Raw genomic sequence first — 24,231 nt, forward strand, 5'->3', positions numbered from 1 at the left:
AATGAAATCTTGCCATTTGCGACGACGTGGATGGAACTAGAGCGTATCATGCTTAGTGAAATAAGTCAATCGGAGAAAGACAACTATCATATGATCTCCCTGCTATGAGGACATGGAGAAGCAACATGGGGGGGGCAGGGGGATAGGAGAAGAATAAATGAAACAAGATGGGATTGGGAGGGAGACAAACCATAAATGAATCTTAATCTCACAAAACAGACTGGGGGTTGCTGGGGGGAGGTGGGATTGGGAGAGGGGGAGCAGGCTATGGACATTGGGGAGGGGAGGCGAACCATAAGAGACTATGGACTCTGAAAAACAACCTGAGGGTTTTGAAGGGTCAGGGGTGGGAGGTTGGGGCAACCTGAGGGTTTTGAAGGGTCAGGGGTGGGAGGTTGGGGGAACAGGTGGTGGGTAATGGGGAGGGCACGTTTTGCATGGAGCACTGGGTGTTGTGCAAAAAGAATGAATACTGTTACGCTGAAAAAATAAATAAAATGGGGAAAAAAAAACATTGGTGGCATTCTTTTATAACTGATGAAAGGATGCATGTAAAAAGCCTCATGACAGATGTTACCTTCTTCCTTATACAAGTGAAAATCAGTGAGGACATGTACATATTAGGAAGCACTCTTTAATTGCAGCATTCTGTGAATATGAAGAGTTACAATTATTAACCAAATGCATTCTCATGACTCTTCTAAAGACCTTGAAATAAGCTTTCTCAGCATGGAGAATCTCGAGATGGGTTTTGATCCACCAGGCATTACTTTAATGGACTGAAAATTAGATATTATTTTTGGCTTAGTTGGGAATGGAGCTAAAGTTCCCAAGGCAAGAGGTGAGAGAAGGTTGAGATGCAGGCTCATGAGATAAATGGTTAGGGAGTGACTAAACCAACTGAGGTGTTTTATCAGGAAGGAAATGCAAATACATATTTCAATGTACAGTTGATCTTTGAACTATGCAGGGTTCAGGGACACCAGTACCCTGAGCAGTTGAAAATCTGGACATGACTTTGACTCTCCCAAATACTAATTACTAATAATTTGCTATTAACTAGACACCTTACCAATAACATAAATCATCAATTAACATTTATTTTGTATGTTATATGTATTTAATGCTGTATTCTTATAAAAATTCCCAGGGAGGTATCTGAATCCAGGAATAATGCATTTTAATTTTTTTAAGCTTACTGGAGTAAAAATACACCAGCAGCAAAAAAAGAAAAAAGAAAAAAGAAATGTGTTCTAGTGAGTAAGAGAGGAATTCAAATAAATACATTTGTATTAAGCATTAGAGTTTACAAAACACTGCATTTTGTCATTTGGGTTTCATAACCAAGGACATTTAGGCTCCAGAAAATTAAGAGATTTTCCCACTTAGCTTGACATCAATTATGGTTGAATAATTATTCTCCTGTCCTCTGTTTTTAACTCTGAACGAGACGGCTCATGAAAATGTTTTTCTATAAGGGTAGGAGGTAGTGGTGATAAACAGAGAAAATTTCCTTGTAGACTTTTTTTTTTCCAATTTCAAGGTAATATCCAAAGAATGGATGAATTACTTATATAACGTTTAGTTTACAGAGTGCTTTTGTACAGTGATCTCACTTTATCTTTGTTCTCTTACCCATCAGACAGCGGAAATTGTATGCATTCTTTTGTAGAATTGGAGCCGGGCACAGCCCTGAGAAGCACCAGGCATACACCTCACAGCCACTGAATGCCAGGGCTGGGATGCAGAAAAGCTGAGTTTTGACTTCCAACCTGCCGTCGTCTGTTCAGGCTGCTATAACAGAGAACCATACACTGGATGTCTTATCAACAGCAGATATTACTGCTTACACCTCTGGAGAATGAAGTCCAAGATCAGAGCACCAGCATGGTCAAGGGCTGGTGAGAGCACTTTCCTGCTGTGTCTGGGTAAAGGGCACTCTCTGGGGTCTGTTTGTAAGGGCAGATACATATGATCCCATATAGGAGGTCACCACCCTCATCACTTAATTACCTCCCATTATTATGGGGTTTGGATTTCAGCATATGAATGTTGGAAGGACACAAACATCCAGCCCATTACACAACCCCACATTGGTTTTTATGTTGCTTTACTTGTATTTTTCTTTTGTGATTAGAACACTCCTCATTTTGCCTTCACAGCAGAAGAGTGATCGTTTTACCTTCAATCATTCTAACATGTAATTTCATCTGCTTATTATTGGACATCACTAATGAAATCTATGTCTTCACTAACTCATTTAAGAAGAGAATCCTTTTAATTTTCCTTGCCTGATTGCTTGTAAAATCTGCTATTTAGAAAAAAGTGTGTTCAATAATCTTTTATGGATAATTTGCTTGAAGTTAAATTACCACTGGCTATTTTAGACATATTTACCAGAGGGTTCTTTCTTGTCACTCACCTTGCAAATCTAAATGCCGTGAATACTCTTCCAGCAACTCCGTTATCAATTCTATGGCTCAAATCTCAGTTCTGGCAATCTGACTGCATTTTACTTGAAATGGGAATCCAGGATATAAATTATGTGCCCAGTTTTCTCAAATACACTACAAAGGTGACAACAATTTTTTTTTTTTTGCATTTTTCGTTGTTTTTATCATTTCCAAAACATGTCCCACCATCCTATTAGACATTTCCATTGCCATTGCTTTCTGCACACAGGATTTCTTTCCTGGTCAGATTTGTCACAGCGATGTTGAGACATAACCATGCCGCCACTGCAGCTATTTCAACATCATTCAAGCTGCCCTGTAAAGTCCGATTTTCTAGCTGACTGCATCGCTTTTCAGTGCCCCTAGATTACATTCTGCATCCCCCCTCTGAGTCATTCAAACATCTGTCAGTGCCTCTTGGGGAGCATGCTACCCAGCCCTGAATGAGGAGGAAGCATCGGCACGTATGGATAGCAGATCCTAGTATCTGGGGTGTTTTAATTTTATAAACTAGCTTATTCACAAAAAGATTAGTGAATGGAAGCATTAACAGGCATTTTGAATGACACAGACATTTCCAATGGTGACAGGCAGAACCGATTGTGGCATGAAACTATGATGCCAAATCTCCCTTTATAGATGATAAGCAAACATTTGTCAAGCATTTCAGAGTTCACAAGCCCTCTATTCATGTTATTTCCTTGGTTGCTGCAGTAAAATACTGAAGTAGAGCGCTGACGGGAAATTGGAGAGAAGACACTCACTCAGAGTTGGGAACAGCCATTCTGGGCACCCAGCTTAAGGGACAAGGACTTCCAGTGTGCCCTGCACTCCCTCCTGTGTGGCTCACTGGGGTTGGGACAGCTCTCTCCAGTGTATTGCTTGCAGACAGAACTTCCCTTGACACAGTGCTCTTTGGTGGCATTCTAGTCCATTTGCATATTTTACAAACTCTTGGGTTGTGCTCATCTTTAATCTTTTGGGGGCCAAGGACCTATTTGAGGAATTGATGCAAGCTACTGATCCACTCCTAGAGGGAGTCCATACTTGCCCTGCATTTTCTATATGATTTCATTAAGCTCGTTACTAGGGAAGAGACTTCAGCCATTTCTTTTCAATTCACCTTTTGAAAGATTTTATTTACTTATTTGGCAGACAGTGATCACAAGCAGGCAGAGAGGCAGACAGAGAGAGAGAGAGAGAGAGAGGAGGAGGAGGAAGCAGTTTCCCTGTTGAGCAGAGAGCCCAATGCAGGGCTCAATCCCAGGACCCTGGGATCATGACCTGAGCTGAGGGTAGAGGCTTTAACCCACTGAGCCACCCAGGTGCCCATCAATTCACCTATTTATTTGAGGCCGTTCTCCCCTCTAATTTCCACTTCCTCCATGCCAGACTAGAAAAGAGGAAAGGAATTTATGTCAAGAGTTAATTAGCCTCAGTCCTCTGTGAAACTCTAATTCTAATATCTTGAACAATTACATTTAGCACCTATTTAAACACTCATGGAAAGGCTATAAAGAGAAATAATAATATCCCAAAAAGCAATGGAGGAAATGAAAAACCTGGTTTGTTGCTGTGCATTGTCCAAACAGGCCTGATTGACAGGTCTATTTACCACATAAAAATCTTTCCCACCCCTCTGCCTGTAGAGATGCCACCCAGCGTATAAGACACAGCGCCAGGAACATTTCAGGCTAAGGAGAGACATGTGGCTATCTTATGTATGGGAAAATATGCTATACATTACAGGCTCATGCATAACTAGTTTCCATGACAGTTTCACCTCCCAGGAGATCAGTCTCAATAGCCTTCTGTACCTGTGCAAGGACAACAAACCCTATAGTTTTCGATAGTCAATCGGCGGGGTCTACAAGAGTGAAAAGATCTTACCTCTCCCTCAGGTAAATCTCATTTCTTTTTCTAAAAGCTGAAAGTTCTGTTTATCTTTCCCCAAGGTGAGAGCCCAAGGAAAGGTAGCTGATTGTGTCACCCTCAGTTCAAGTCTGGCCTGTTTACCAGGAGTGAGGGCTCACCCAAGAAAGAAAAGATGAAAGTTCCTATCACCTCATCCCACAGCCTAATTCACTGAATTCCCGGTCACTCTCAGACTGGCCACCATATAAGGTCAGATTTAAAGACAGTTTGTTTTCAAAGGAACACATTAACTAAGACAGTGGATTAGTAGATCAGGGTTTTTGCCCTGACCCTTTGGGACCTGAGTCACCACATCTTTTATCAAATTAACATGTTAGTGTTGATTTGGAGTTTGTTGACAAGCAAGAATGTGGGAAGAGAATTACAGCAGGAATAAAAAAGGAGAAGATACAATATTGCTTAACCATCTGAAATTAGCATGCAAATTCTGATTTTATAATCTCACCTGCTGGGAGTAACTTAAAATTCTTAATGTTGATCTACAAGGATTCAATTTAAAGTCTTCCTCCCCCAAAACATCTAAATATGGGAGGGGTAACTCCTACCTTCTTTGGAATGCATTTGGAAGCAAAAAGTATGATGTAACTCAAGGAAATATGAGTTTGGAAGCTCCTACACACACACACACACACACACACACACACACACACACACACAGGCACACACAAACACACGCACACAGTGTTCTGTTCAGGTCAGACAGAATGAAAAAAATAAGCAATTGATCCTTTAGGCACACTTAATTTAGGTCCCTCTGCTTTGAAAACTGCCTCAATTTTTCATGTCACATTTAGCAGGCAATCATCTATCACCCAGTCTAATAACGTTGGGTACATTTTATAATTAGCCATAAAAGAGATCTTTTTGCCAAGCTTGAAAATTAAGTTTTCACTTTAACGTTGAACAGACTGTAAGCAGCCAGAAAGGGCCTTTCCTTGGTAGTTCACAGTGTGCATTTTCTGTTGCCTTGACAACTGTCTGGTTGGGGCTTCCATGCTTGGAGAATGAGCCTGATGCAACCCTTCAGAAATGATCATGAACACTTGGCAGACTGATACCGACCATGGCAAGTTTGGAGACATAAAGATCGGAATTCTGCCCATGTTACCTTCTCCCGAAATTATAAGGATAGAAGGGAGGAATAGGGAAAAGGTTGCAATTTTGATCAATTCTAATTGAAAAAAAAATATATAGGGTGCCTGGGTGGCTCAGTTGGTTGACCAATTGCCTTCAGCTCAAGTCATGATCCTAGAGTCCGGGGATTGAGTCAAGCATAGGGCTCCCTGCTCAGCAGGGGGACTGTTTCTCACTCTGTCCTTCCCCCTCTCATGTTTCCTCGCTCTCATTCTCTCTCAAATAAATAAATAAAATCTTAAATATATACATTTAATATATTAAATATATATTATTATATATATTAAAGATATATTATTATATATAATATAAATATATTACCTCCATATATATATATTAATATATATATATATATGAAGGTTAGCACCCAACCCTACTATGAAGCAAGGGCTGATTGTGCGGTGTGAGAGCTCTGCACAGTTTATGAGACTCATTAAGGTCTCTGATAGTTTTGGCAAAATAAAACCAGGACACACAACACTGACATTTCATTAGGCGAAGATTAGAAAGCCTGAGAGAAAATGAAAGTCTCTTGTTCTTTTGGTCACAAAGATCCCGGGTTCATCCTGTAACTTTGTTTAGGTTTGTTCCCCCTTTTGTCCTTCAAGACAATGATCCTCTGTCACCTTGGGCTGGGACACACTGACCCCACACACAGTTCAGCGACCCATGCCTTCTCCTATTAGGGAGGGTTACAGAGATTTCATTTCTCAATCTGAAGTGTACACACTATAATGTTGCTTTGAGGAGTTCCTGGAAGCATTTGAAATCATTGAGAGGCTCTGGGGTTTCTTATATCTCACTTAGAAATTACTCATTTGAAGTAGTAAGCACAAAATCTAGTTTACTAACTTTCCTTGAGTTTCAATTCAAAATGCATAATGACAACCTCACATATGCATCTAACTTAATAGTTAAGACCATCACTTTAGCCTTGTAATTCTTTGTTAATGGGACAAAGCCCTGTGGGTATTTCCAACTTCATTTTAGGGGTAAGGAAAATGAGGCTGTTGGCTAGTCAGAGCCTTGTATGAACCTGTCGGACTAGCTTTGGGGCTCATAACACCACTCCTTCTGGAGATGAGACCCTTACTCAGAGAGGTAGACCCCCAGAGTCATGTGTACCATAGGATGTGATGGCTAGTTTTATGGATCAAATTAGCTGGACCAGGGTGCCCAGTTACTTGGTCAAACACCACCAGTCTAAAAGTCACTGTGAAGGTATTTTAAATGAGAATATGAGAAGATATTTAAATGAGATTAACATTTAAACCAGTGCCCATTGAGTAAAGCAGATTATCTCTCATAGTGCAGGGGAGTCTCATCTAATCAGCTGAAGGCCCTAAGAGAAAAAGTCAAAGGTTCTCCAAGGGAAAGGGAATTCTGCCTCCCAACTGTGTTTACACTTAACCTTCAACATCCCCTCTTCCCTGGGTCTCCAGCCTGCAGACTATAGTGCAGATTTTGGACACGCCAGCCTCCAAAATTATACGAGACAAGGTGTTAATATAATTTTCTCTCTCTCTTCTCCTTCTCTATTGATAGACAATAGATAGATAGATAAATAGATAGATGATTGATAGATAGATAGAGAGAGAGAGAGAGAGATAATAGATAGAGATAGACACACACACACACAGGACTTGTCTCCTGGCCACAGCCATTTGATCCTGACTCAAACTAGGCCATATTCTCTTCTCCTCTTAATTTGGAACTTGGGGGAAAGAGAAATGAAGAACAAGAAGTGTGGACACTGAACCATGGCAAGCAGCAATAAGTCTACAAACATTTATTATTGGGGGTCCTAGGACTACGTGGATCTTCCTTCCCCAAATCTGACATCTTTTAAGTTTCCTTAATTTACTAGAACCTTCAGTACCTTCCTTCTTAAAATTGAAAACATGCTCACACCCTCTCTCTATTTCTTTCCCCTCCCTACAACCCCATCCCCCCCTTTTTTTGGTTGCTTCAAGTTATCCAGAATTCTTTGTTGTTCTTTGCAAACAGGAGATAGTTTCCCTTGTAGCATATTTTCATAATACTTCAATGTTTTGTTTGGTGTCAGATTCTCCCTCTAGTCTGTGAGCTCCCGGAGAAAGCAATTATCTTTCTCATCTCTATGTCTTTAGCACCCAGCAGCCCCAGACACATAGAAGGTCCTCAAAAATGAAGGGATTACTTTCCTAAAGCTGCCATAACAAAGTGCTGCAAATTTGGTGCCTTAAAATAGCACCTATTTATTACGTCACAGTTCCATAAATCAGAAATCCAGGCACAGTGTGGCTCAGCTACTTCTCTGAGCTGAGTCTCCAAAATCCCGTATCAGCGAGACTGTATTCTCTTCGGGAAGACTAGGGGATGAGTGTGCTTCCAGACCCATTCAGGTTGTTGGCAGAACTTCAGTCCATGGGTTGTAGGGCTGACTCCAAGTTTTTCTGCCGGCTGTTTGCCAGGTACCATCCCCTCTTCCTAAAGGCCATCCATGCTCCTTGTCCCATAAATCCATCTGCAAAGTCCCTTCACAGCACTACCAAGATTGGTGTTTAATTGAATAACCAGAGGATGGCATCTTCAGGACACAGTGGTAGAAATCTGCCTTGTGCAGGAGATGGATGAGGTCAGGTAAGGCTGCCTCTGTTTCAGCTATTTCCACTTCAGGCAGGAAAGGGGTGTAGCACCTTGCCTTCTTGTCTTAGAGAGTCCTGTCTCCCGTTACCCTGCTCTGTGTGACTTCAAGGAGGAGAAGGTTGCTTCTCAGCAGTTTTCGGTTTATACCAGAACAGAGAGATTTTTTCCTGCTAACAATGCACGTATTCTACGAATATTTTTTTCTCTAAACTTACATTAAAAAACATCATGACAAGGCAAGGTTTATTCCAAGGATTCCATGGCTGGTTTAATACTCAAAAATCAGTCAATATAATTTACACAATTACAGACTAAAAAGAGGAAAAATATGATCACATCAATATATGCAGAAAAAACATTTAACAAAAGTCAAGACCTATTTATGATAAAAAAATGTTTAGCAACCTAAAAACCAATCCTTAACCTATAAGGATATGTAAAGATTAAGTATCTTTGTACTTGCTGGTGAAGCCTGAGTACTTTCACCTTCCAACCATCAATGGGAAGGGTTGTCCTCTGTCACACTTCTATCCAATACAGTATCACATTCCTAGCCTATGGAATAAGCAGCACACAGATTGGAAAGACCTAGTAAATGAGTTCATCCGGGTCACAGCATACAAAGGCAATATATAAGGGTGGGCTTATATACACTAGAAATGAAACATTGGAATTAAAAAAATTAGTATTAGAAATCAAAATATATATGTATAGGATCTGTATACTAAAAACTACAAAATTCTTTTTTTTCCCATTTTATTTATTTTTTCAGCGTAACAGTATTCATTCTTTTTGCACAACACCCAGTGCTCCATGCAAAACGTGCCCTCCCCATTACCCACCACCTGTTCCCCCAACCTCCCACCCCTGACCCTTCAAAACCCTCAGAAAACTACAAAATTCTGATAAAAAATCAGGCAATCTAAATGGAGACAGACAGAGTATGTTAAAGAATTAGAAGAAAATATTCTTATGATGTCAAGTCTCCTTAACTTAATCTATAGAGTCAGGGCATCTGCAATCAAAATCTGAGAAGTGTTTATTTATGGCCATTGAAAATTAATTGGAAAGAAAGGTAACCAGAATGGTTAGAACGAGGTTGGGAAGGAAAACAAAGTTGGAGGGCGCATGACACTGGATTTATGATTTACTGGAAGTCTACGGTAACTAAGACAGCATAATACTAACAAAGGCCAGACAGAGATCCATGGAACAGAACTGAGACTATAGAAATAGACCCACCACAAAAACAAAATGAATAAACAAAAACTAACCGTTGATTTGAACAAAGTTGCAAATGTAGAAAGAATTGCTTTCTTAATAAAGGCAGCTGGACATGTGGGACATCCGTATGCAAAAAAGAAAAGCATTAAATGAATACCTCATACTTTATAGAAAATAAACTATAACTGAAAGTAGGTGACAGACTTATTTAAATTATAAAACTATAAAATTTCTGTAAGGAAACCTAGGAGCAATCTTTCATGACCTTTAGTTAGTTTTTAATTATAATAATGAACCACAATCCATAAAAGAAAAAAGTCATAAATTAGACTTTATCAAAATTAAAAACTTTTATGCTAAAGAGGACACACTTAAGAGATTAAAAGGACAAACCACAAAATAGGAAAAAAAATATTTGCAAATCACATTTCTGACAAAGGACTTGTATCCAGAACACAAAAATAACTCTCAAGACTCAAAAATAAGAAAATAAGCAACCCAATTTTTTAATGAGCAAATGATCTAATAGGCATGTTGCCAATAATGGCGTTTAAGCACAGGAAAAATGATTAATATCATTGGTGACTAGGGAAATGTAAATAACACCACAATATAATACAAGGACTCACCTATTGGAATGGCTAAAACCAACACATTTGACAAGATCATTGCCAGCAAGAATGCAGAACAACTCAGAGCTTCATACTTGCTAGTTTGCTGGTGAGAAAGGAAAACAATAAGCATTTTTGTTAAACAGCTGAGCATTTCCTTAGTGTTAAATATACACTTACTATATGACTTAGCATTTCCACTCCTCGTTACTTACTCAACAAAAGGAAAACTTATGTTCACATGAAGACCTATGGTGAATTTTTATAAAAGCTTTATTCACCATTTCCAAAAACTAGAAATAATCCACATGGCCTTCAAACAAAGATGGATAAGCGATGATACTACCCATACAATGAAATACTACTCGGGAATAAGTAGAAACAAGCTATTGATTGACACAGCAACAGGGAGAGATCATAAACTCATTTGCTGTGAGAAAGAAGTCCAGCCCCCAAAGCTATATATTATATAACTCCATTTATATATCATCTTGGGAAAGGCCAGCCTATTAAGATGGAAAGCAGATCAATGGTTGCCAGGAGTTGGGTGATAGCAGAAGGAATGTAATTGTTCTCTAAGGAACTGTGGCAATCAACACATGACTATTCATTTGTCAAAAATCCATAAAACTTTATATCACAAAGAACAAATTTGCTGTATGTGACCTACACTTTTAAAAACTAACCAGCATGCTGTGTAGCTGGGACCATCAAGAGGGGATGCAGACTAGGAGAAATGACTCTCTCACAAATGAGTCATATAATTCACTGATCAGACTGTGGAAGAGCAGATCTATGTATCTTTGGGAAATCTGTTTTGACTGAGTACTGAAAGGCTCAAGGCAAGTTAACTATGCATGACACAGTACCTTACTTGGTAAATGTGTTTTCCTCTGGAGTATAGTTTAGCAATTTGAAACCACTTTGTGTGTGTACTAGTTCTCAACAAGAAAGAAATGTACTTTATGTCATGAGTGTCAGGTTTCTCAGTGGGAGAAAGAAATTACAAATGAGGAAGGTGGCTAGACTGCATATTGTGATTGCTGGACCAGACTCAGAAGTATCAATACAGACTCATGTTTTCATAAAACTTATGTACATGTAGAAGTATGCAGAAATAAATGTGGTATGTGTGCACATACATTCCCTTGTTCTGTAGGCAGACCTTGAAGCAATGACATTCCAGTAGCAATGAGCACATCCAGTGCCCAGATTTTGGTTCCTAAATCTATTTTGCAATATAAGAAACCAGGGCTTATGGAGAAGTGATTGATTCCACAGCTACATCAAAGAATATGCAAATGACTGTGAAGTCTTAGTAAGCCCAGAAAAAAAGGATGTGCTCAAACAAAGAGGATGAAATTCTATAACAATACAGGAGTCATACTGAAAGAGCTCCCAGTAGCAAAATCTGAAAAAAATTAGCATCAAAACAAATAATTATAGTATTGGAATTTAACCTAAAGAATAAAATAAATAACTCTGAGTTCATACTGTTGCAAAAAAAAAGCCCAAAAAACAAAAAACTGAATAAATAAGTAAATCAGGGAAAAAGGATACTTCTTATTCTTAGGGAAATTTCAACTGGTAAAAGTAGAAAGAATGAGGTAAATAGAAAATCACCAGTGGAATCCCACCATAAAGATCCACCAATAGAGGCTAGAATTAACAAAATTTTAAAAGGAGATAGGTTATTTTCATAGTCCCAAAGGATCTGCCTCAAACTAAATGTTTATTAATTCTAAAGGAAAAATAATGAGTTTATGATGGAGAATCCTAGCAGACATCACCCTAGACTAGTGGTCAAGGTTAATTCACCAGCAGTAAGACAGATAAATATCATGGATGTATCTTCCAATGTGATGCACCCCATCACCCCTGTGATATTCATCCCCCAAATGCACAAGCTCAGTCTAATCATGAGAAACTAAATTTCAAGAATATTTCACAAGATAACTGACCACTACTTTCAAACTGTCAAATTTTTGAAAGACAAGGAATGATGGGGAAATCAGTACAGGTTGGAAGAGACCAAGCAGACGTGACAAATAAATGCAAGGTGACATTCTGGATTAGAGCTCAGATATAAAAGGGACATTAGGGGAAACACTAGTGAAATCTGAATTCAGTCTCCCATTTAGTTGGCAGCATTGTGCAAATGTTAATTTCTTAGTTGTGAGCATTGCGCTATGGTTTTGATACATGTTAACGTGAACAGGGGATGAAGGGGATCTAAGAACTCTGTACTGTTTTTTTGCCATTCTTCGGAATGTCTAAGAATATCTCAAAATTAAAAGTTTTTAAAAAGGACATTGGTTAATTTTTACTATAATGTCTTAATTTTTCAAGCTACTGAAATGCTGCGGTGCCTTCTCTTCTTGGAAGCCGCATCGATTTTCTCCTGCTAGCCTACAGTCACAGATTAATGCTATGGGCAGATATATTTGTCCCTTTTTGAGATTCTGTTATTCACTCAGTGCCCACATAATTCACGTTCATCACCGCATAAACAAACACTCTAAACATGCAGTCAGTTTCCTGGCTCCTACTTATTGTCCTGATGTTTTGAACAACAATTCACAGTCGATTCAATAGATGCTATTATGTCTCACGAATTCAGACCAGTTGTTCACGAGTGATTCTATTAAAATGGGAAGTGATGAGTGAAGAAGTTTCAACACTTCATTTCAGGGAGACCAACACAAAGCCCATTTGATTACAGGATTGCTGAGTGTTACAGGCTACTTACTGACCTTGGCCTTGGAAAACACAGCCTCCTTCCTCAAGCAGGGTGCTCCCAGGAGTTGACATGGGCGTAGATCAGGCAATTTAAGTTGAAACCTTGAGCTACAAGTAAAGGATAATAAAAGTCTCCAGTAGGAAAGGAATTGTTCTTCCTGGCAGAGGGGAAGGAGGTGTCAGAGAGAGAAAGTTTGGTGGAGGGGCCAGCATCTGAGTTTGGTTGTGACACACACATACACTTTCTACAAAGAAAAAGGAGGGAAGAGCATTCCAGGAAGAGGGGAAACAGTGATCACATAACACTAAGAGATTTGACATTGATTGCACCCAGGATGAGGAGTAGAGAGAAATGCAGCTCACTGGATGGTTGGGGCGCTCATGAAAACAGTTATTTCACCTCTCTGAAGATATGGTCCCAATCATTTCATATTATATGCTTCCAAGATTCTCAGATTTTGCCAAATCCCTATTGTTTTTTTTTTTTTTTTTTTTTTACTAATAATGATGGCCCAGCAAATTGCTTCCCTGTGCATTCATAAACTGTATTCTTTTTTTTTTAAAGATCTTATTTATTTATTTGACGGACAGAGGTCACAAGCAGGCAGAGAGGCTGACAGAGAGAGAGGAGGAAGCAGGCTCCCTGCTGAGCAGAGAGCCCGATGTGAGGCTTGATCGCAGGACCCTGGGATCATGACCCAAGCCAAAGGCAGAGGCTTTAACCCACGGAGCCACCCAGGTGCCCCCAGAAACTGGATTCTATACTGCAGGTTGGACCCTCCCAAGTGACGGCCGCTCAGTCTGTAGTGGGGCTGCTGGGGAGAAAAATGTGTCCCCCATCACATCTGAAACAATGAAAAATAGTCTTGAGCACAGGAACACTTTCCTCAGACGGTCGGAATTAAATGTTCTCAGGGTGAATCCATTTAAATTCAATGCAAATCTTTTAGAGTCTAAAGATATTAAATAAGAAACAGCAGCCTCTGGATTAAGTATCCTGCTGTTATCATCTTCATATTATTGATAGATAAGAGGTAAATACCTCTGAGTTCTGAATCAATGTGGGGAGCTCAGAGGTGCTGCTTTATCAGCATTTGGCTGGCTTACTGGGTTTATTGCGAGCCAAAATAATAACACATTCAGATGACGTGATTGTCCTTAAAATGGTATTACTATATTGAAGACAGAAACCAGGCTGTGCTTCCATCCCGTGGGATGAGAGGAAGAGGTTTGGGATGTAATGCCTGAGTAGCCAACCCGAAATTTCTTAGGAACAGGAATGAGAAAGTCCATACATGATGTGGAGTTATTTCCATTTGTTGAGATAAGAAAGGCAATCAACAGACCTGAGTGACAGGTATTTATTTTTATCTGTTTTTTCCACTAAAGTTAGGGTTCTCTTATAAGGATAAGTGAGCCATAAACACCCAGGATTTGTCAACACTGAATCCCTAGGGATATTTTCTGCAAGAATGAAGGTGTTATGGATCTTGGTACTGAACTCCCAAGGACTTCTGACTTGCCATTTTTACCCTGGTTCTGCACTGGGGCCCCAGACCTTTCCTTTTCCTTCCTGTGACTGGGTCTTGAGGATTGTTTTAGTTTCCTGTTCTCAACTTGGTTTCATCCTTACCGCAGTGAGATAAACATGTATCATGGGAATTAACTGACACATGTTAGTGAATTTGTAAAAGAAATAGATGTCATACAAATGAACATGTTTAATTTCACATTTTTTTAAAAAATGGGCCATGAGAGAATCATGGAGTATTCATCTGAAAATGTGGTAGAGTTGGAATATTGGGTCTGAAAACAGAAAATTTTGGAAATAGCAGAGACAAAAATCCTGTGGGTCTTGTATTTCTCTATGGAGTATGTATGGATGGATAATGTATTTAGGAAACATGTCACAGGCATTACCCATCCAGTTCTTGTTCCCAGTTAAAGGGAAATTGGAAGTCATTCTAATCAAATGACTGCATTTTGCAGAGACCAAAAGGAAAACCCAAAGAAGTTAAATGTTTCCCCCTCTGTCCTAAGACCTGTTAATGTCTCAACCTCATGCTTTAGAGTCTCTGGGTCCAAAGCTCTTTTATAACCAGTTCCCAAGTCAAAACATTAAATGTGAAAACGAATGTTTAATTTAGAAAAGTGATGACTTTTCTAGGAAAAAAATTATGACAACTGAGTGAGGTTTATCATAAAATGGGCCTGAGATACTTTTTTTCTTTTTGAAGCATAATAATAATAATGGTAATTGGAGTTATCTGAGCTCTCCTGAGAGAGCATGATCATCTTTTTCTGAAAAGTGCATGAAGTGTACCACACATTGATTGTTTTTTACTCTCCCTCAGGAGTTTTCATTTTATTTTTACTTGTTTTCCTTCAAAACCTCAAGGCCATTTTCTTTTTCATCCCCTATCTTAGAACAAATGAAAGTCTGGATAGCGCTAAGCCATACGGGATAATGAAGAAAAATGTACAAGGAAATTCCACTTGTCACCACAAATATATAACTGGACATAGAGCTACAATCCTGTGATTAGGACTGCAGGAAGGGGCAGCACGAGGAAGTCATTTTGAAATGATGGAATTGTTCTGTCATGATTTTGATCATGGTTACATAACTCTATGCATTTGTCAAAATTCATAAGACTGTCCAGGAAAGAGTAGATTTTCATGCACATAAATTAAATAGATAAACAGACGGATGGATGGATGAATAGATAGATGTAGAGATGGGGAGATGGATAGATGGCTGGTAGATAGATAGATGATAGACAGATCTCATGATTACATATGGTCAATTGGAATTACTTTTTAAAAGTTAAATCATACTACGGTAATCATCTCTCCATCTCTTACACTTCTGTTTCTCATATGAATATTATTTTATAATTTGTCATATTATACTTATGTTATATATAATACAAATATATTATTTATATTATATAAAATATGATATATATCATTATATTATTTATATTATATTACATATATAATATAAAATATTATATTAAATAATATTATTTGGGGAACATTTTTTAATCCAGCATGGACCTTCTCTTGAACCCGGTCAAGATTCTTCCAAGGTGTCCTGTATTTTTTCTGCCTCCACATCCTGACTCATGATTTTCTTCCTGCCCCTGTCGTCTCCTCCACATATGGCAGGTATGCCTGATCCTGCCCCCCAACCCCAATCTATTGCAATTTCTCCAAACTAGGAGTCTCAACTTCTCCATGAAACTTCCTAAAGCCCCTGTGGTCCATACATTTCTTGGTCTTCCAAACTCACAGAGTTTATTGTCCTTATATTTTTGTCTGTTGGTACTCCTGCACTGCCTGTGACATATTTCAATCATTATTTACCATATTCTCACCATTTCACGGTGAATTTATTTTCACTTACCCAGTGAAATAAACCATAACCCCCTAGGGATGGATTCCGTGCTGTGCTTATTGTACTTGCAAGTGATGAACCAAAAGGTTTAATTGATTTGACGACTTGGGGTTGGACCTGTCGGATTTAAGCAATATGGGTAGGTTATCATTGTCATCTGTCAGGTGGGGATAATAACAATGTAGGATTGTCATTTTGTTAAATGTGGAAACTTATGTAAAATGCCAACAGAGCAACAGCACACAGCTAGTAATAAGTTTGTGGCTATTATTTATTCAACAAAGAATAACTGAGTAATTGCTGGGTGTTTGGGACATGGCAAACAAACAAGGTAGATATAATCCCTGATTTTGTGAAGTGTATCTTCTGGAAGGGAAGAAGCTCAAAAGTGATTTCTATTATACTTTATTGTTGGAACAAGGTACCCCCAAGTCCTCAAGTTTTCTGTTATTATCCAAATATATGGGTATGTGGTACATACTTGGGACATCTGGAGCTCTCCCAAATATTCCTGAGTATCCTTTGAGTGTCTTACAGTCCTCTGGCCACCTCCTTCTCAATCCCTGTTCCCACAGATCCCTGGCCTCCAACTGTGTCCTAGGCAAGAACACAGCCTCTTCTCCTTCTTCTGCTCTCTTTTACTAAATGTTGGAGGAAGAGAGAGGTGGACTAAAACAATGTATAGAACAAAAGCCAATTTCAAACTAAATGGCAGATATGGCAAATTAAGGACAGCTACATAGTTTTGACATTTTTCCCATGGAAAGGTAGCATCTCTTGCCCCTGGTTGAATCTGAGTGAGACTGTGATGACTTTGGCCAATACAATATGGTGAATATGGTGCTACACCTGACCCCCTCCAAAGCCAGCAGCTCCCACTTCCTGTCTGTTGGAACTCTTGCTCTTGGAGCCTGAGGTGCTCTGCAAGACATCCTACTGACCTGTAGGGGAGACCATGTAGAGAGGCCACAAAATCTACAAGAGGAAGAGGAGTCATAGTGAGGGACTGACCAGAGCCCAGCCTCCCTCCAGCACAACCCAGCTACCAGCTGAATCCCATTTGATGACCCTAGTAAGTGCCTCATGGAGCAGATGAATCATGAGACCTGCAGATTGGGAAGATGATAAAATGACTAATAGTTTAAGCCATCAGCTTTAGGTGCTTCGTTCCCTAACTGTACATAATCAGAGCAGTCAAGGACATTGACACTTACTGCTATGTGGCCAGTCCTCTCCTCTGGGTCTAGACCCAGCCCTAGTCTTCTTCCTCCCTTAGCCCCCAAACTCCTTGATGTACATGTAAAACCCAAAAATTGAATCTCTGCTTCAACCACTCTTGTTTCAGGCTGGTTTGATACCTGGTGCCCATCCTTCGCAGTATCTCCTGAGTCAGTCTTGTCAACCTTGTGCCCACAGTTCTGAGAGGTTTAAAATGATAGTGTTTCTTTAATTGTCTCACATCACATTCTCTAGAAGCATCTCTCTCACCTCTGAGACATAACCCAAGGAGTGGCTAGGTGGGTATTTCTCCAAACTATTTGAATAAACATACAATCTAAGTAAAACCAACGTACTTGTAGACAAATATGTCTTCTAGACAGCTCTCTGAGTGCCTCTGTCCACACAACCAGGTACCTGCTCATCAGCCCCTTCCAAAGAATAATTTGGGATTACCATTCTGTCCCACTAAGCATAATTGAGGAGGGCCATAAGGTATTTACATGCATTCTATATGGAATAAACACCAGGAGTCTTGTTTGTTGTTCTTCAGATTACATTATTCTAGCTATAATGTTTTGATTGATTATGTATCCCTGAAGAACTAGGGCCACATGCTGATCGCCTGCCCAATATGTGCACACAACTTTGTAAACAGGAGAAACCACAGCAGGTGAAGGGAGGGTGCCTTGACCCCATCCTTCTGGTCTTGTGGGCAGGTTATTAGCTGCCCCTTTCATCAATAGCCAATATTCAGTCCTGCCCAGCCTAAAGACACAACCCACAGAGAAGGACTGGAGCTTTCTCCTCCCAGAGTCTGCCAGAAGCCAGTCTCTTTCATAGAAGATGAAGGACTACAGAAAAGGAAAAGATCAAATGTGAATGTGTGGCATGCTTTGAGAGTGACTAGAGCTGGACCAGGCTAAGTCAAGTGGAGGGCTGAGAAGGCCATAAAAATCTCTGGACAAGACACCATAGACATGAGTCAGATGTGGCCTTGGGCCCAAGACTGCCCTGTTCACCATGCATAAGCTGCTCCGCATGTCATCCTTGTCATGAAGGAAGGACTTCTGTTAACTCTTTAGCAGTTGCTTCAAAAGCTCATGACCTCAAGCCAGCCCCCATCTAAGAGCGGCCTCCCAGGGGCCTGTATAATCTGAAAACTGTGTGTCTTCATTCCTGCTCTAGTGCTGGCTCAGTGCATAGTACTGAAATTTAATTAAAAAAATAAAAAAAAAACAGGAAGGAAACATGTCAGGGCAGCTGACACATGCCACTTACTCCAATAAATGTACTTTATTTTCAGCTGACTCAATTATAAATAATATGAATCAAATAATGGGTGAAACATCCATGTTACTTCAAAATAAAAAAAAAATTCAAAGTCTTACTTGGCTTCATACGGCTTCTTGAAAATACTTTCCCAAAAAGCACTCTTAATGCAGGTAAGTGGGGGCAGGCCTCCACTTTGCAGATTGGAGGTAAGGCCTCCACTTTGCACACTGTCCAGCTATCTGCCTTCCTTCGGTCATTAAAACAAAAGCAGAGCTACAAGTGTTTCTGTTTGTAACCTTTAAATGTTGGACAGGATATTTTAGCTTGTAGAAATTACCTGAGAATATGTGCACACAGGCAAAATGAAATGAAAACTTGGGCCCACATTCTTTAAAAAATCCAAGTGGGTAGAATAGCTCTTCCCAGACATAAGCCATTCCCTAAATTGTCAATGTAAGTGTGGATGCCCTAACTTAACAGGGTGTTGCAAATCCAGATCATTGTGCATATGGCTGTAAGCTGTCTAGAACATGGTAGGCACTGTAACACAGCACTCTAGAGACAGTCTAGATGAAACCAAATTCCAAGGCCACCACTTGACCAGCTGTGAGCAACTCATAGTCATCCGGGTCCTCTGTTCCCATAGCTTTCAAGTTAGTTTGGAAAGAGAAAGGACTGATCGGAACATTAAAGTTTAATAGTGCCTGGTGCAGAGTGAGTGCACAAGGTCACTAGCTATTACCATTAAGAAATTTTGAGGGCAACCCTTTGGGTTCGGATGGGTGAGATACTGATAACCTCATTTCCCAAGTGTCCTCACTGAGCACCCGTGCGTGTGGAGCCTTGGAAATAGGCAAACAGCCATGCTCCCCAGCTCCCAGTCACTGCCTCGTGGGCCGATCAATCAGTACAGAAGGGTGCCTTGCAGGTGTATATACATAGCTTTATATATCCTAATTGATGTATATATGAATAATACAGGACCATCATTTTTTCTCAGATGCTATGAAAAGATGTAAACATTCTCCTTTTCTACAATGGTTTTAGTCATCCGTATGAGTTGGGAAAAGTTAGGAAGGGATAAGCTTCAAAGTTATCAAGCAGGCGTCCATGATTTCTGTTTTAAGTCAGTGAGTTGGCTCCCACCCCTTGAGGTAAGGCCTCCACTTTGCAGATTGGCACCTGCTTTAGGAGAGGCTGGTCTGATGCAGTGCCTGGGATGGAGCACAGAAGGTCCACCAGGACCTGTGCTGGGACTGACTGACCAAACTGGCAGTCCTTGCCATTTGCGCTGTGCCACGTCTGACTCTTTGCAGACTCATTATCTGGTCCTCAGACTTCTGCTTTCACTTCCTGTCTGAATCAGGGCACCAGGAGCAAAGCTGCAGCTCCCCATTGGGCACTAGACTTTCAGATGCTGAGCAGGGACACTCATGGGGGGAGCACTCAAATGTCCTTCTGGCTTTCTCCCTCCATCACTTAGTCCTTATCAGGACTTCAGCCTGGAAGGGCGGGGTCCTCTCCCTGCATGTCCATCATCAATCCCACCACCCTCTAGGAGGGGAATGGGAGTGTTCCTTCTCCTTCTCTGGCAGGGTTTCCCCCAATCCTTCCCCCAGGGACAAACCCTCAGGATAAACTCCATTCTCTGGGAAAGGTTCTCTATGATCCAAACCCACCAGGTGAGACTGTTGAAAAAGAACCATCAAGAATGAGAACAAAGGTGAAAATTCACTGCTTTGTATCTCATAGCCACCATGCCCAAGGGTGTGAGTGTGTGTGTGTGTGTGTGTGTGTGTGTGTGTGTAGAGTTGTTAAATAGTTGCTTTTCCACTTAAAATGAGTCATCACTTATGAATACAAAGAAAAAGGAAAGAAAAAGAAAAAACTGTAACCACGGGTGGTGACAGGTGTTGACTAGACTTACTGTTATCATCATTTTGCAATGTATACAAATATCAAATCCTTATGTTCTACACCTAAAACTAATATAATGTTATATCTCAATTATACCTCAATAAAAAGGAAGGAGGAGAAGGGAAGGAAGGAATGAACAGAACCAAGGAAGGAAGGGAGGGAGTGTGGGAGGAGGGGAGAGGCAGGAGGGAAAGAGAGAAAGACTGTCAAGTGAAAAGTTGGGGAAGGTGCTCTCCATCCTGTGGTGCTGAGAAGTTACCAGGTAAAGGCACCAGTAGCGGTCTCTGTAGAAGAGAGTTGGAGGCAAGGCTGAGAAGGAAGGTAGAGGCAGGGATGCAGATCATCAGGAAAGAAGAGTCTGTGGAAAATCCTCAGGGGACCCACGGGCTGCAGGGAAGGCAGCCAGTCTATGCTGAGAATGAAGATCGGATGGGAGGGTGGGAGGACAGTGTGCGTCCATGTGTGTCTTGCTCAGTAGTGAGGGGGAGCAAAGAGCAGTTGTAAATGAGAAATAGGGTGGTAAGGTATGCTGGGGATGCAGAGGTTGGGGATTCAGAAGTTGTTGACAGGGCTGGAGAGCCAGGCAGCAAAACTGAGATTCAGTGCCTAGGGCAGAATGGAATCCACGCAGATGGAAGCCTGGACAGGGGTGTGACAGGGCCCCCAGCTGAGGAAGGGTCTTCTCTATAGGATTCCCTGGGAGTTCTCAAAGGAAATAGAGGATTCTGTAGTTGGGTGACAGGACCCTCCACACAGAGGGAGGCAGAACTCTTACAGTCATCACTGTCTCATTGCAGTGTTAAGATGTAAAACCAAGGCTCAGCATTTTAAGCCTCCTTGACATCTGGTGAAGCCAGGAGGGCCTTGAATACTCTACGTCCCAGTTCCCCTCCCTACTCTGCTCTTGCACATGAGGTCTCCTAGCCAAAGCACCCTCCTTATGAAAGGGACCAGACCCAGATCTTACTCATCCTAGAGCAGAGGGTTTCAGTTCAGCCTGAAAAACTATTCAAACAGCCAATCACAGCCTGCCTTGGGGACCAGGGTTCTTGAAGAAGGAAAAAAAAAGGACAAAAATATCCTAGCCAGTTGGCTTAACTATTAACTATTTACAGTAGTAGCCCACAAAAAACTACCTGGACCACTTTCCTTCTTGGGATAAAGGTTTCGAGCAGTCATTGCTATGTGGAGTTTTATTTTGCCATAAATTGTATGTGCATATCATTGTATTGCTATTTTGTATATGCTACAACATATTAACATTTTAAGGGAATAAGATAAAAATTACTAACTTATTACTATCATTAAAACTCTAGTATTTTCTTCCTCCCTGTAGACCCCTAAGACCAGGCAAGGTACTAATCATTCCAGAGAGTCTAGTTAGCTCATCCCGGGGGTGGGGGGACAAGACCTCTAGAATCTGAGCCATCCCTTTTAAGGCTGTCCTGTCAGCTCAGGAATTACTATCCCTGCATTCCAGTTCATCTGGGAAGACATGTGATTTGACTCAGAGATCCCATTGTTCCTGGGATGACACCGCAGAGAGCCTGGTCCCTTGATAATGCCTCATGATCAGCCTCTCAGATGCCTGGCCATAAAAGGACTAGAAGAAACACAAGGCCCGGGGGAACAAGGAGGCAAATGTGGTGGTCACTCTGTTAGTGGAAATGTCAACGTCCTCTCCCAGGAGTGTCATTTTGCTCAGTACTCTAGACTTTCTCCTTACAGATGTCATAAAAACACTTAGTACAATCATAAAAATGCCTTTGGATCAAAGTGACACAGAGTCATCTCTCTGCTTGCATCTGAATGTTCTGATGATCACTCCCAAGCTGACACAGAAAGGTCAGCAGGAGGGTTGCTGCCAAAAATCTTTGCTCTCCCTCGCCCTTCCACCAACAAAGCTACAGACCAAAACTCACTTCTGTCCATCCTCTCTGCTTCTTTTCCTCTGCAGCCCACAAAGCCAAGAAATTCTCTGCCACCTGCTGTTCCCTCCCAAACTACCCACTACTTGCTTGTTCTCAATGTTTCTCTCTCTCCCTGTCAGATCACTCTTACCAGGGTATGAAGTGATCCATGACTAAAGGCACCTCCGGGCCCTCTTCCACTCAGCTCAGGTTTCTCCTTTATTTGCTCTTTAATCTTGTGAAGCAAACTACACCTATGACTCGTTGTCTGAACACGGTCTCCTCACCAGCCCTCCACCCTGGTCCAGTCCTCCCATGATACTCATATCATCTTGCCAAGGTCCGTGACCTGTTTCTCACTGTCAAGCTCATGGCACCTCTGTATCATTCTCCTGTCTAACCACTCAGCTGTATTTGGGGTAGCTGACCACCTCTTTCTTCCCAGCACATCCACCTCTCTTGAATTTCTGATGCTGTGCTCATGGCCTTCTCCCTATGGTTTTGTGCATTCTTCTCCATCTTTGTTGTTTCCTGCTCCTTCTCTGTGCAACCTCTAAATAGTGCACTGTCTTTGAAATTGGCTTTAGTCTTTCTTGCTTCTCCAACTATACTCCCTTCTTAGGTCTTCCCAGTTAGTCTCATACCACCTGTGTTCTTTCTAGTCGAGAAGTGCATCCTTAGCTCAGGCTTCTCCTCTGAACTCCAGATTTGCATTAACAATTTCATGCTTGGTACCTTCACTTAAATATCTAGCAGGCATTTCAAACTTAATATGACCAAAACATCAGGAGGGTTTCTACCCATCAGAGTCTACTTATACCTGAGTTTCCTATATATGACATCATTGCCCACTGGATTACCAAACTAGAAACCCAAGAGTTTACCCTGTCCTCCTATCATCTCTACCCAATCAACCACCATGTCCCACGCATTAGTTTCCTGCTATAAGTATAACCTTGTGGCTCAAACAGCACAAGTTTATTATCTTACGTTAGGCATAAGTCCCCCTGGGCTAAAATGAAGATGCTAGCGGGACCATGCTCCTTTCTGGAGTCTCTATGGGAGAGACATCTTGTTGGCATAATTGTCTTCCTGCAGTTGTGGGACTGAGAACCCTTTCCCTGCATGGCTGCCAGCTAAGCATATTTCCCAGCTTCCAAGGACCACCCATCTTCCATCCATCCATCCATCCATCCATCCATCCTTCCTTCCTTCCTTCTTTCCTTCCACCACCTTCATACAGTCCCCTTCCCCCATCCCTAAAACCACCAATGGTAGGTCTAGTCACTCTCATGGTCTAAATCTCTTCTTCATCCATTACATCTCTCGGATTTAGCTGGGAAAGATACTATGCTTTTTAAGCATCCATTAGATTAAACACTCTTGGTAATCCAAGGTAGTCTTTCCATCTCAAGGTCTGCAGTCTTAATCACACTCACACAGTTTTCTTGACCATGTGGGGTCACACAGTCACAGATTCTGGGGATTAGACACAAACATCTTCAGGAGTCATTATTCTGCTTTCTTCCCATCTTTTCTGTACCCAGTGCTTATCTCTGATGGGTTACCATTTCTCTCTCCACCCCACCACCCTCAACCATACCACCATCCTCTGTCATTGGGTTGACCCAATGGTCAACTCACTGTTCTTTCTGCTTCCACTCTTACACTTCCCCACAAAGTAGAAAAAATGATAGACGCATAATCGTCTCCTACCTCCAGCATAACCCTTCCCTGTTTGTTACTGAGACTCAAATTGAAATACAAAAAGGCCTTTGTGATCTTGT

This window comes from Meles meles, chromosome 12, assembly GCF_922984935.1.
Source record: "Meles meles chromosome 12, mMelMel3.1 paternal haplotype, whole genome shotgun sequence".
In the NCBI taxonomy this organism is placed as follows: Eukaryota; Metazoa; Chordata; class Mammalia; order Carnivora; family Mustelidae; genus Meles; species Meles meles.